Consider the following 12,391-nt stretch of genomic DNA (forward strand, 5'->3'; position numbering starts at 1 on the left):
AGTTTCATTTCATAAAGAGTTAACTCTTTTTTTTCAGCTTTTAGAAACTATTGTCTAATCACCTCTGGAGCCAGACTGCTAATTGATAAGATGAACTTGTAAACTTGTTATCTTAAGTACTGTAATCCTATTGTGGCCTGTCAAAGGACAGTGCTCTCTATCTAAATGTGTGATGGGGGATTTTGTGCTTCCCCCCCCTCTCCCCCTGGGAGTGCCCTGTGTGCATGTAACATCCCAGTCCTGAGTTCTTGTTTGACCCTCAATCGCAGCGTTGACTCGTTTTTGTGGGCAGAAGGGTATCCTAGCTGTACTGCAGCTAAGGGAGATTATTCTATATTTGCGAGACTCATATAGAATACTATGGAAAGCAGCTTCTCCCCTCTTTAGCAATAGGGATCCAGGCTACTAAGCGGTCCATCTCTCAGCGAGACTAAGGGTAACCGTAACAGACAGCGACAGAGAGACCTGAGTTAGGGGACAGCGACAGAGAAACCTGAGAGAGGGGACAGCGACAGAGAGATCTGAGATAGGGGACAGCGACAAAAAGACCTGAGAGAGGGGACAGCGACAGAAAGACCTGAGAAAGGGGACAGAGAGACCTGAGAGAGGGGACAGAGAGACCTGAGAGAGGGGACAGAGAGACCTGAGAGAGGGGACAGAGAGACCTGAGAGAGGGGACAGCGACAGAGAGACCTGAGATGGGGGGACAGCGACAGAGAGACCTGAGATAGGGGACAGAGACCTGAGAGAGGGGACAGAGACCTGAGATGGGGGGACAGCGACAGAGAGACCTGAGAGAGGGGACAGCGACAGAGAGATCTGAGAGAGGGGACAGAGAGACCTGAGATGGGGGACAGCGACAGAAAGACCTGAGATGGGGGACAGCGACAGAGAGACCTGAGATGGGGGACAGCGACAGAGAGACCTGAGTTAGGGGACAGCGACAGAGAAACCTGAGAGAGGGGACAGCGACAGAGAGATCTGAGATAGGGGACAGCGACAAAAAGACCTGAGAGAGGGGACAGCGACAGAAAGACCTGAGAGAGGGGACAGCGACAGAAAGACCTGAGAGAGGGGACAGAGAGACCTGAGAGAGGGGACAGAAAGACCTGAGAGAGGGGACAGAGAGACCTGAGAGAGGGGACAGAGAGACCTGAGAGAGGGGACAGAGAGACCTGAGAGAGGGGACAGCGACAGAAAGACCTGAGATGGGGGACAGTGACAGAGACCTGAGATGGGGGACAGCGACAGAGAGACCTGAGATGGGGGACAGTGACAGAGAGACCTGAGATGGGGGACAGCGACAGAGAGACCTGAGATGGGGGACAGCGACAGAAAGACCTGAGATGGGGGACAGCGACAGAAAGACCTGAGATGGGGGACAGCGACAGAGAGACCTGAGATGGGGGACAGCGACAGAGAGACCTGAGATGGGGGACAGCGACAGAGAGACCTGAGATGGGGGACAGCGACAGAGAGACCTGAGATGGGGGACAGCGACAGAGAGACCTGAGATGGGGGACAGCGACAGAGAGACCTGAGATGGGGGACAGCGACAGAGAGACCTGAGATGGGGGACAGCGACAGAGAGACCTGAGATGGGGGACAGCGACAGAGAGACCTGAGATGGGGGACAGCGGTAGAGAGATCTGAGAGAGGGGACCTGAGATGGGGGACAGAGACCTGAGAGAGGGGACAGCGACAGAGAGATCTGAGAGAGGGGACAGCGACAGAGAGATCTGAGAGAGGGGACAGCGACAGAGAGACCTGAGAGAGGGGACAGAGGGACCTGAGAGAGGGGACAGAGAGACCTGAGAGAGGGGACAGCGACAGAGAGACCTGAGAGAGGGGACAGCGACAGAGAGACCTGAGATGGGGGACAGCGACAGAGAGACCTGAGAGAGGGGACAGCGACAGAGAGACCTGAGAGAGGGGACAGCGACAGAGAGACCTGAGAGAGGGGACAGAGAGACCTGAGATGGGGGACAGCGACAGAGAGACCTGAGATGGGGGACAGCGACAGAGAGACCTGAGATGGGGGACAGCGACAGAGAGACCTGAGATAGGGGACAGCGACAGAAAGACCTGAGAGAGGGGACAGAGAGACCTGAGAGAGGGGACAGAGAGACCTGAGAGAGGGGACAGAGAAACCTGAGAGAGGGGACAGAGAGACCTGAGAGAGGGGACAGCAACAGAGACCTGAGATGGGGGGACAGCGACAGAGAGACCTGAGAGAGGGGACAGCGACAGAGAGACCTGAGAGAGGGGACAGAGAGACCTGAGTTAGGGGACAGCGACAGAGAAACCTGAGAGAGGGGACAGCGACAGAGAAACCTGAGAGAGGGGACAGAGAGACCTGAGAGAGGGGACAGAGAGAGACCTGAGAGAGGGGACAGCGACAGAAAGACCTGAGAGAGGGGACAGCGACAGAGAGATCTGAGATAGGGGACAGCGACAGAGAGATCTGAGATGGGGGACAGCGACAGAGAGATCTGAGATGGGGGACAGCGACAGAGAGACCTGAGAGAGGGGACAGCGACAGAGAAACCTGAGAGAGGGGACAGCGACAGAGAGACCTGAGAGAGGGGACAGCGACAGAGAGACCTGAGATAGGGGACAGCGACAGAGAGACCTGAGAGAGGGGACAGCGACAGAGAGACCTGAGAGAGGGGACAGCGACAGAGAGACCTGAGAGAGGGGACAGCGACAGAGAGACCTGAGAGAGGGGACAGCGACAGAAAGACCTGAGAGAGGGGACAGAGAGACCTGAGAGAGGGGAAAGCGACAGAGAGACCTGAGAGAGGGGACAGAGACAGAGAGACCTGAGAGAGGGGACAGCGACAGAGAGACCTGAGAGAGGGGACAGAGACCTGAGATGGGGGACAGCGGCAGAGAGATCTGAGAGAGGGGACAGCGACAGAGAGACCTGAGAGAGGGGACAGCGACAGAGAGATCTGAGAGAGGGGACAGAGACAGAGAGACCTGAGAGAGGGGACAGAGACAGAGAGACCTGAGAGAGGGGACAGCGACAGAGAGACCTGAGAGAGGGGACAGCGACAGAGAGACCTGAGAGAGGGGACAGCGACAGAGAGACCTGAGAGAGGGGACAGCGACAGAGAGACCTGAGAGAGGGGACAGCGACATAGAGACCTGAGAGAGGGGACAGCGACAGAGAGACTTGAGAGAGGGGACAGCGAGACCTGAGATGGGGGACAGCGACAGAGAGACCTGAGAGAGGGGACAGCGACAGAGAGACCTGAGAGAGGGGACAGCGACAGAGAGACCTGAGAGAGGGGACAGCGACAGAGAGACCTGAGATGGGGGACAGGGACAGAGAGACCTGAGATGGGGGACAGGGACAGAGAAACCTGAGAGAGGGGACAGCGACAGAGAGACCTGAGAGAGGGGACAGCGACAGAGAGACCTGAGATAGGGGACAGAGACCTGAGATAGGGGACAGAGACCTGAGAGAGGGGACAGAGAGACCTGAGATGGGGGACAGCGACAGAGAGATCTGAGAGAGGGGACAGAGAGACCTGAGATGGGGAACAGCGACAGAGAGACCTGAGATGGGGGACAGCGACAGAGAGACCTGAGAGAGGGGACAGAGAGACCTGAGAGAGGGGACAGAGAGACCTGAGATGGGGGACAGGGACAGAGAGATCTGAGAGAGGGGACAGCGACAAAAAGACCTGAGAGAGGGGACAGAGAGACCTGAGAGAGGGGACAGAGAGACCTGAGAGAGGGGACAGAGAGACCTGAGAGAGGGGACAGCGACAGAGAGACCTGAGATAGGGGACAGCGACAGAAAGACCTGAGAGAGGGGACAGCGACAGAGAAACCTGAGAGAGGGGACAGCGACAGAAAGACCTGAGAGAGGGGACAGCGACAGAAAGACCTGAGAGAGGGGACAGCGACAGAAAGACCTGAGAGAGGGGACAGCGACAAAAAGACCTGAGAGAGGGGACAGCGACAGAAAGACCTGAGAGAGGGGACAGAGAGACCTGAGAGAGGGGACAGCGACAGAAAGACCTGAGATGGGGGACAGAGACAGAGAGACCTGAGAGAGGGGACAGAGACCTGAGATGGGGGACAGAGACAGAGAGACCTGAGAGAGGGGACAGCGACAGAAAGACCTGAGATGGGGGACAGTGACAGAGACCTGAGATGGGGGACAGAGACAGAGAGACCTGAGAGAGGGGACAGCGACAGAGACCTGAGATAGGGGACAGCGACAGAGAGACCTGAGATGGGGGACAGCGACAGAGAGACCTGAGAGAGGGGACAGAGACAGAGAGACCTGAGAGAGGGGACAGAGACAGAGAGACCTGAGAGAGGGGACAGAGACAGAGAGACCTGAGATGGGGGACAGAGACAGAGAGACCTGAGAGAGGGGACAGCGACAGAGAGACCTGAGATGGGGGAAAGCGACAGAGAGACCTGAGAGAGGGGACAGCGACAGAGAGACCTGAGATGGGGGAAAGCGACAGAGAGACCTGAGAGAGGGGACAGCGACAGAGAGACCTGAGATGGGGGACAGCGACAGAGAGACCTGAGATGGGGGACAGCGACAGAGAGACCTGAGAGAGGGGACAGCGACAGAAAGACCTGAGATGGGGGACAGCGACAGAGAGACCTGAGATAGGGGACAGCGACAGAGAGACCTGAGATAGCTGACAGCGACAGAGAGACCTGAGAGAGGGGACAGCAACAGAGAGACCTGAGATAGGGGACAGAGAGACCTGAGAGAGGGGACAGCGACAGAAAGACCTGAGAGAGGGGACAGCGACAGAGAGACCTGAGATAGGGGACAGAGAGACCTGAGAGAGGGGACAGCGACAGAAAGACCTGAGAGAGGGGACAGCGACAGAGAGACCTGAGAGAGGGGACAGCGACAGAGAGACCTGAGAGAGGGGACAGCGACAGAAAGACCTGAGAGAGGGGACACAGACAGAGAGACCTGAGAGAGGGGACAGCAACAGAGAGACCTGAGAGAGGGGACAGAGACAGAGAGACCTGAGAGAGGGGACAGCGACAGAGAGACCTGAGAGAGGGGACAGCGACAGAGAGACCTGAGAGAGGGGACAGCAACAGAGAGACCTGAGAGAGGGGACAGCGACAGAGAGACCTGAGAGAGGGGACAGCGACAGAGAGACCTGAGAGAGGGGACAGCGACAGAGAGACCTGAGAGAGGGGACAGCAACAGAGAGATCTGAGAGAGGGGACAGAGACAGAGAGACCTGAGAGAGGGGACAGCGACAGAGAGACCTGAGAGAGGGGACAGCGACAGAGAGACCTGAGAGAGGGGACAGCGACAGAGAGATCTGAGAGAGGGGACAGCGACAGAGAGACCTGAGAGAGGGGACAGCGACAGAGAGACCTGAGAGAGGGGACAGAGACCTGAGATGGGGGACAGCGGCAGAGAGATCTGAGAGAGGGGACAGCGACAGAGAGATCTGAGAGAGGGGACAGCGACAGAGAGACCTGAGAGAGGGGACAGAGACAGAGAGACCTGAGAGAGGGGACAGGGACAGAGAGACCTGAGAGAGGGGACAGCAACAGAGAGATCTGAGAGAGGGGACAGCGACAGAGAGACCTGAGAGAGGGGACAGAGACAGAGAGACCTGAGAGAGGGGACAGAGACAGAGAGACCTGAGAGAGGGGACAGAGAGACCTGAGATGGGGGACAGCGACAGAGAGACCTGAGAGAGGGGACAGCGACAGAGAGACCTGAGAGAGGGGACAGCGACAGAGAGACCTGAGAGAGGGGACAGCGACAGAGAGACCTGAGAGAGGGGACAGCGACAGAGAGACCTGAGAGAGGGGACAGCGACAGAGAGACCTGAGAGAGGGGACAGCGACAGAGAGACCTGAGAGAGGGGACAGCGACAGAAAGACCTGAGATGGGGGACAGCGACAGAGAGACCTGAGAGAGGGGAAAACGACAGAGAGACCTGAGAGAGGGGACAGAGACAGAGAGACCTGAGAGAGGGGACAGAGAGACCTGAGATGGGGGACAGGGACAGAGAGACCTGAGATAGGGGACAGCGACAGAGAGACCTGAGATAGGGGACAGCAACAGAGAGAACTGAGATGGGGGACAGCGACAGAGAGACCTGAGATAGGGGACAGGGACAGAGAGACCTGAGATGGGGGACAGGGACAGAGAAACCTGAGAGAGGGGACAGCGACAGAGAGACCTGAGATGGGGGGACAGCGACAGAGAGACCTGAGAGAGGGGACAGCGACAGAGAGACCTGAGATAGGGGACAGAGACCTGAGAGAGGGGACAGAGAGACCTGAGATGGGGGACAGCGACAGAGAGATCTGAGAGAGGGGACAGAGAGACCTGAGTTGGGGGACAGCGACAGAGAGACCTGAGAGAGGGGACAGAGAGACCTGAGAGAGGGGACAGAGAGACCTGAGAGAGGGGACAGAGAGACCTGAGAGAGGGGACAGCAACAGAGAGACCTGAGAGAGGCGACAGAGAGACCTGAGAGAGGGGACAGCGACAGAGAGACCTGAGAGAGGGGACAGAGAGACCTGAGATGGGGGACAGAGACAGAGAGACCTGAGAGAGGGGACAGCGACAGAGAGATCTGAGAGAGGGGACAGCGACAGAGAGACCTGAGAGAGGGGACAGCGACAGAGAGATCTGAGAGAGGGGACAGCGACAGAGAGATCTGAGAGAGGGGACAGCGACAGAGAGACCTGAGAGAGGGGACAGAGACAGAGAGACCTGAGATGGGGGACAGAGACAGAGAGACCTGAGAGAGGGGACAGAGACAGAGAGACCTGAGAGAGGGGACAGAGACAGAGAGACCTGAGAGAGGGGACAGAGACAGAGAGACCTGAGATGGGGGACAGAGACAGAGAGATCTGAGAGAGGGGACAGCGACAGAGAGATCTGAGAGAGGGGACAGCGACAGAGAGACCTGAGAGAGGGGACAGAGACAGAGAGACCTGAGATGGGGGACAGAGACAGAGAGACCTGAGAGAGGGGACAGAGACAGAGAGACCTGAGAGAGGGGAGAGAGACAGAGCGACCTGAGAGAGGAGACAGCGACAGAGAGACCTGAGAGAGGGGACAGCGACAGAGAGACCTGAGAGAGGGGACAGCGACAGAGAGACCTGAGATAGGGGACAGCGACAGAGAGACCTGAGAGAGGGGACAGAGACAGAGAGACCTGAGATGGGGGACAGTGACAGAGAGACCTGAGAGAGGGGACAGAAAGACCTGAGATGGGGGACAGCGACAGAGAGACCTGAGATGGGGGACAGCGACAGAGAGACCTGAGATGGGGGACAGCGACAGAGAGACCTGAGAGAGGGGACAGCGACAGAGAGACCTGAGAGAGGGGACAGAGAGACCTGAGAGAGGGGACAGAGAGACCTGAGAGAGGGGACAGAGAGACCTGAGAGAGGGGACAGAGAGACCTGAGAGAGGGCACAGAGAGACCTGAGAGAGGGGACAGAGAGACCTGAGATGGGGGACAGGGACAGAGAGACCTGAGAGAGGGGACAGCGACAGAGAGACCTGAGAGAGGGGACAGAGAAACCTGAGAGAGGGGACAGAGAGACCTGAGAGAGGGGACAGAGAGACCTGAGAGAGGGGACAGAGAGACCTGAGAGAGGGGACAGAGAGACCTGAGAGAGGGGACAGCGACAGAGAGATCTGAGAGAGGGGACAGCGACAGAGAGACCTGAGAGAGGGGACAGCGACAGAAAGACCTGAGATGGGGGACAGCGACAGAGAGACCTGAGAGAGGGGAAAACGACAGAGAGACCTGAGAGAGGGGACAGAGAGACCTGAGATGGGGGACAGGGACAGAGAGACCTGAGTTAGGGAACAGCGGACAGAGAGACCTGAGATGGGGGACAGCGACAGAGAGACCTGAGATAGGGGACAGCGACAGAAAGACCTGAGAGAGGGGACAGCGATAGAGAGAGGGGACAGCGATAGAGAGAGGGGACAGCGACAGAAAGACCTGAGAGAGGGGACAGCGACAGAAAGACCTGAGAGAGGGGACAGCGACAGAGAGACCTGAGAGAGGGGACAGCGACAGAGAGACCTGAGAGAGGGGACAGCGACAGAGAGACCTGAGATGGGGGACAGAGACAGAGAGACCTGAGAGAGGGGACAGCGACAGAGAGATCTGAGAGAGGGGACAGCGACAGAGAGACCTGAGAGAGGGGACAGCGACAGAGAGATCTGAGAGAGGGGACAGCGACAGAGAGATCTGAGAGAGGGGACAGCGACAGAGAGACCTGAGAGAGGGGACAGAGACAGAGAGACCTGAGATGGGGGACAGAGACAGAGAGACCTGAGAGAGGGGACAGAGACAGAGAGACCTGAGAGAGGGGACAGAGACAGAGAGACCTGAGAGAGGGGACAGAGACAGAGAGACCTGAGATGGGGGACAGAGACAGAGAGATCTGAGAGAGGGGACAGAGAGACCTGAGATGGGGGACAGCGACAGAAAGACCTGAGAGAGGGGACAGCGACAGAGAGACCTGAGATAGGGGACAGCGACAGAAAGACCTGAGAGAGGGGACAGCGACAGAAAGACCTGAGAGAGGGGACAGAGAGACCTGAGAGAGGGGACAGCGACAGAAAGACCTGAGAGAGGGGACAGCGACAGAAAGACCTGAGATGGGGAGACAGCGACAGAGAGACCTGAGAGAGGGGACAGCGACAGAGAGACCTGAGAGAGGGGACAGAGAGACCTGAGATGGGGGACAGGGACAGAGAGACCTGAGAGAGGGGACAGCGACAGAGAGACCTGAGAGAGGGGACAGCGACAGAGAGACCTGAGAGAGGGGACAGCGACAGAGAGACCTGAGAGAGGGGACAGCGACAGAGAGACCTGAGAGAGGGGTCAGCGACAGAGAGACCTGAGAGAGGGGTCAGCGACAGAGAGACCTGAGAGAGGGGACAGCGACAGAGAGACCTGAGATAGGGGACAGCGACAGGGAGACCTGAGATAGGGGACAGCGACAGGGAGACCTGAGATGGGGGGACAGCGACAGAGAGACCTGAGAGAGGGGACAGAGACCTGAGATGGGGGACAGAGACCTGAGATGGGGGACAGCGGCAGAGAGATCTGAGAGAGGGGACAGCGACAGAGAGATCTGAGAGAGGGGGCAGCGACAGAGAGACCTGAGAGAGGGGACAGGGACAGAGAGACCTGAGAGAGGGGACAGGGACAGAGAGACCTGAGAGAGGGGACAGCGACAGAGAGACCTGAGATAGGGGACAGAGACCTGAGAGAGGGGACAGAGAGACCTGAGAGAGGGGACAGAGAGACCTGAGAGAGGGGACAGCGACAGAGAGATCTGAGAGAGGGGACAGAGAGACCTGAGATGGGGGACAGGGACAGAGAGATCTGAGAGAGGGGACAGCGACAGAGAGATCTGAGAGAGGGGACAGAGAGACCTGAGATGGGGGACAGGGACAGAGAGATCTGAGATGGGAGACAGAGACAGAGAGACCTGAGATAGGGGACAGAGACAGAGAGACCTGAGAGAGGGGACAGAGAGACCTGAGATGGGAGACAGAGACAGAGAGACCTGAGATAGGGGACAGAGACAGAGAGACCTGAGATGGGGGACAGGGACAGAGAGATCTGAGAGAGGGGACAGCGACAGAGAGATCTGAGAGAGGGGACAGAGACCTGAGAGAGGGGACAGAGAGACCTGAGAGAGGGGACAGAGAGATCTGAGAGAGGGGACAGAGAGACCTGAGAGAGGGGACAGCGACAGAGAGACCTGAGAGAGGGGACAGCAACAGAGAGATCTGAGAGAGGGGACAGCGACAGAGAGACCTGAGAGAGGGGACAGCAACAGAGAGATCTGAGAGAGTGGACAGCGACAGAGAGACCTGAGAGAGGGGACAGAGACAGAGAGACCTGAGAGAGGGGACAGCGACAGAGAGACCTGAGAGAGGGGACAGAGACCTGAGATGGGGGACAGAGACCTGAGATGGGGGACAGCGGCAGAGAGATCTGAGAGAGGGGACAGCGACAGAGAGATCTGAGAGAGGGGGCAGCGACAGAGAGATCTGAGAGAGGGGGCAGCGACAGAGAGACCTGAGAGAGGGGACAGAGACAGAGAGACCTGAGAGAGGGGACAGGGACAGAGAGACCTGAGAGAGGGGACAGCGACAGAGAGATCTGAGAGAGGGGACAGCGACAGAGAGACCTGAGAGAGGGGACAGAGACAGAGAGACCTGAGAGAGGGGACAGAGACAGAGAGACCTGAGAGAGGGGACAGAGAGACCTGAGATGGGGGACAGCGACAGAGAGACCTGAGAGAGGGGACAGCGACAGAGAGACCTGAGAGAGGGGACAGCGACAGAGAGACCAGAGAGAGGGGACAGCGACAGAGAGACCTGAGAGAGGGGACAGCGACAGAAAGACCTGAGATGGGGGACAGCGACAGAGAGACCTGAGAGAGGGGAAAACAACAGAGAGACCTGAGAGAGGGGACAGAGACAGAGAGACCTGAGAGAGGGGACAGAGAGACCTGAGATGGGGGACAGGGACAGAGAGACCTGAGATAGGGGACAGCGACAGAGAGACCTGAGATAGGGGACAGCGACAGAGAGACCTGAGATAGGGGACAGCGACAGAGAGACCTGAGATGGGGGACAGCGACAGAGAGACCTGAGATAGGGGACAGCGAAAGAGAGAACTGAGATGGGGGACAGGGACAGAGAGACCTGAGATGGGGGACAGGGACAGAGAAACCTGAGAGAGGGGACAGCGACAGAGAGACCTGAGATGGGGGGACAGCGACAGAGAGACCTGAGAGAGGGGACAGCGACAGAGAGACCTGAGATAGGGGACAGAGACCTGAGAGAGGGGACAGAGAGACCTGAGATGGGGGACAGCGACATAGAGACCTGAGAGACGGGACAGAGAGACCTGAGAGAGGGGACAGAGAGACCTGAGAGAGGGGACAGCAACAGAGAGACCTGAGAGAGGGGACAGCGACAGAGAGACCTGAGAGAGGGGACAGCGACAGAGAGATCTGAGAGAGGGGACAGCGACAGAGAGACCTGAGAGAGGGGACAGCGACAGAGAGATCTGAGAGAGGGGACAGCGACAGAGAAACCTGAGAGAGGGGACAGAGACAGAGAGACCGGAGATGGGGGACAGAGACAGAGAGACCTGAGAGAGGGGACAGAGACAGAGAGACCTGAGAGAGGGGACAGAGACAGGGAGACCTGAGAGAGGGGACAGAGACAGAGAGACCTGAGATGGGGGACAGAGACAGAGAGATCTGAGAGAGGGGACAGCGACAGAGAGATCTGAGAGAGGGGACAGCGACAGAGAGACCTGAGAGAGGGGACAGAGACAGAGAGACCTGAGATGGGGGACAGAGACAGAGAGACCTGAGAGAGGGGACAGAGACAGAGAGACCTGAGAGAGGGGACAGAGACAGAGAGACCTGAGAGAGGGGACAGCGACAGAGAGACCTGAGAGAGGGGACAGCGACAGAGAGACCTGAGAGAGGGGACAGCGACAGAGAGACCTGAGAGAGGGGACAGCGACAGAGAGACCTGAGAGAGGGGACAGCGACAGAGAGATCTGAGAGAGGGGACAGCGACAGAGAGACCTGAGAGAGGGGACAGCGACAGAGAGACCTGAGAGAGGGGACAGAGACCTGAGATGGGGGACAGCGGCAGAGAGATCTGAGAGAGGGGACAGCGACAGAGAGATCTGAGAGAGGGGACAGCGACAGAGAGACCTGAGAGAGGGGACAGAGACAGAGAGACCTGAGAGAGGGGACAGGGACAGAGAGACCTGAGAGAGGGGACAGCAACAGAGAGATCTGAGAGAGGGGACAGCGACAGAGAGACCTGAGAGAGGGGACAGAGACAGAGAGACCTGAGAGAGGGGACAGAGACAGAGAGACCTGAGAGAGGGGACAGAGAGACCTGAGATGGGGGACAGCGACAGAGAGACCTGAGAGAGGGGACAGCGACAGAGAGACCTGAGAGAGGGGACAGCGACAGAGAGACCTGAGAGAGGGGACAGCGACAGAGAGACCTGAGAGAGGGGACAGCGACAGAAAGACCTGAGATGGGGGACAGCGACAGAGAGACCTGAGAGAGGGGAAAACGACAGAGAGACCTGAGAGAGGGGACAGAGACAGAGAGACCTGAGAGAGGGGACAGAGAGACCTGAGATGGGGGACAGGGACAGAGAGACCTGAGATAGGGGACAGCGACAGAGAGACCTGAGATAGGGGACAGCGACAGAGAGACCCGAGATAGGGGACAGCGACAGAGAGACCTGAGATAGGGGACAGCGACAGAGAGACCTGAGATGGGGGACAGCGACAGAGAGACCTGAGATAGGGGACAGGGACAGAGAGACCTGAGATG

This window comes from Bombina bombina, chromosome 7, assembly GCF_027579735.1.
Source record: "Bombina bombina isolate aBomBom1 chromosome 7, aBomBom1.pri, whole genome shotgun sequence".
Taxonomy (NCBI): domain Eukaryota; kingdom Metazoa; phylum Chordata; class Amphibia; order Anura; family Bombinatoridae; genus Bombina; species Bombina bombina.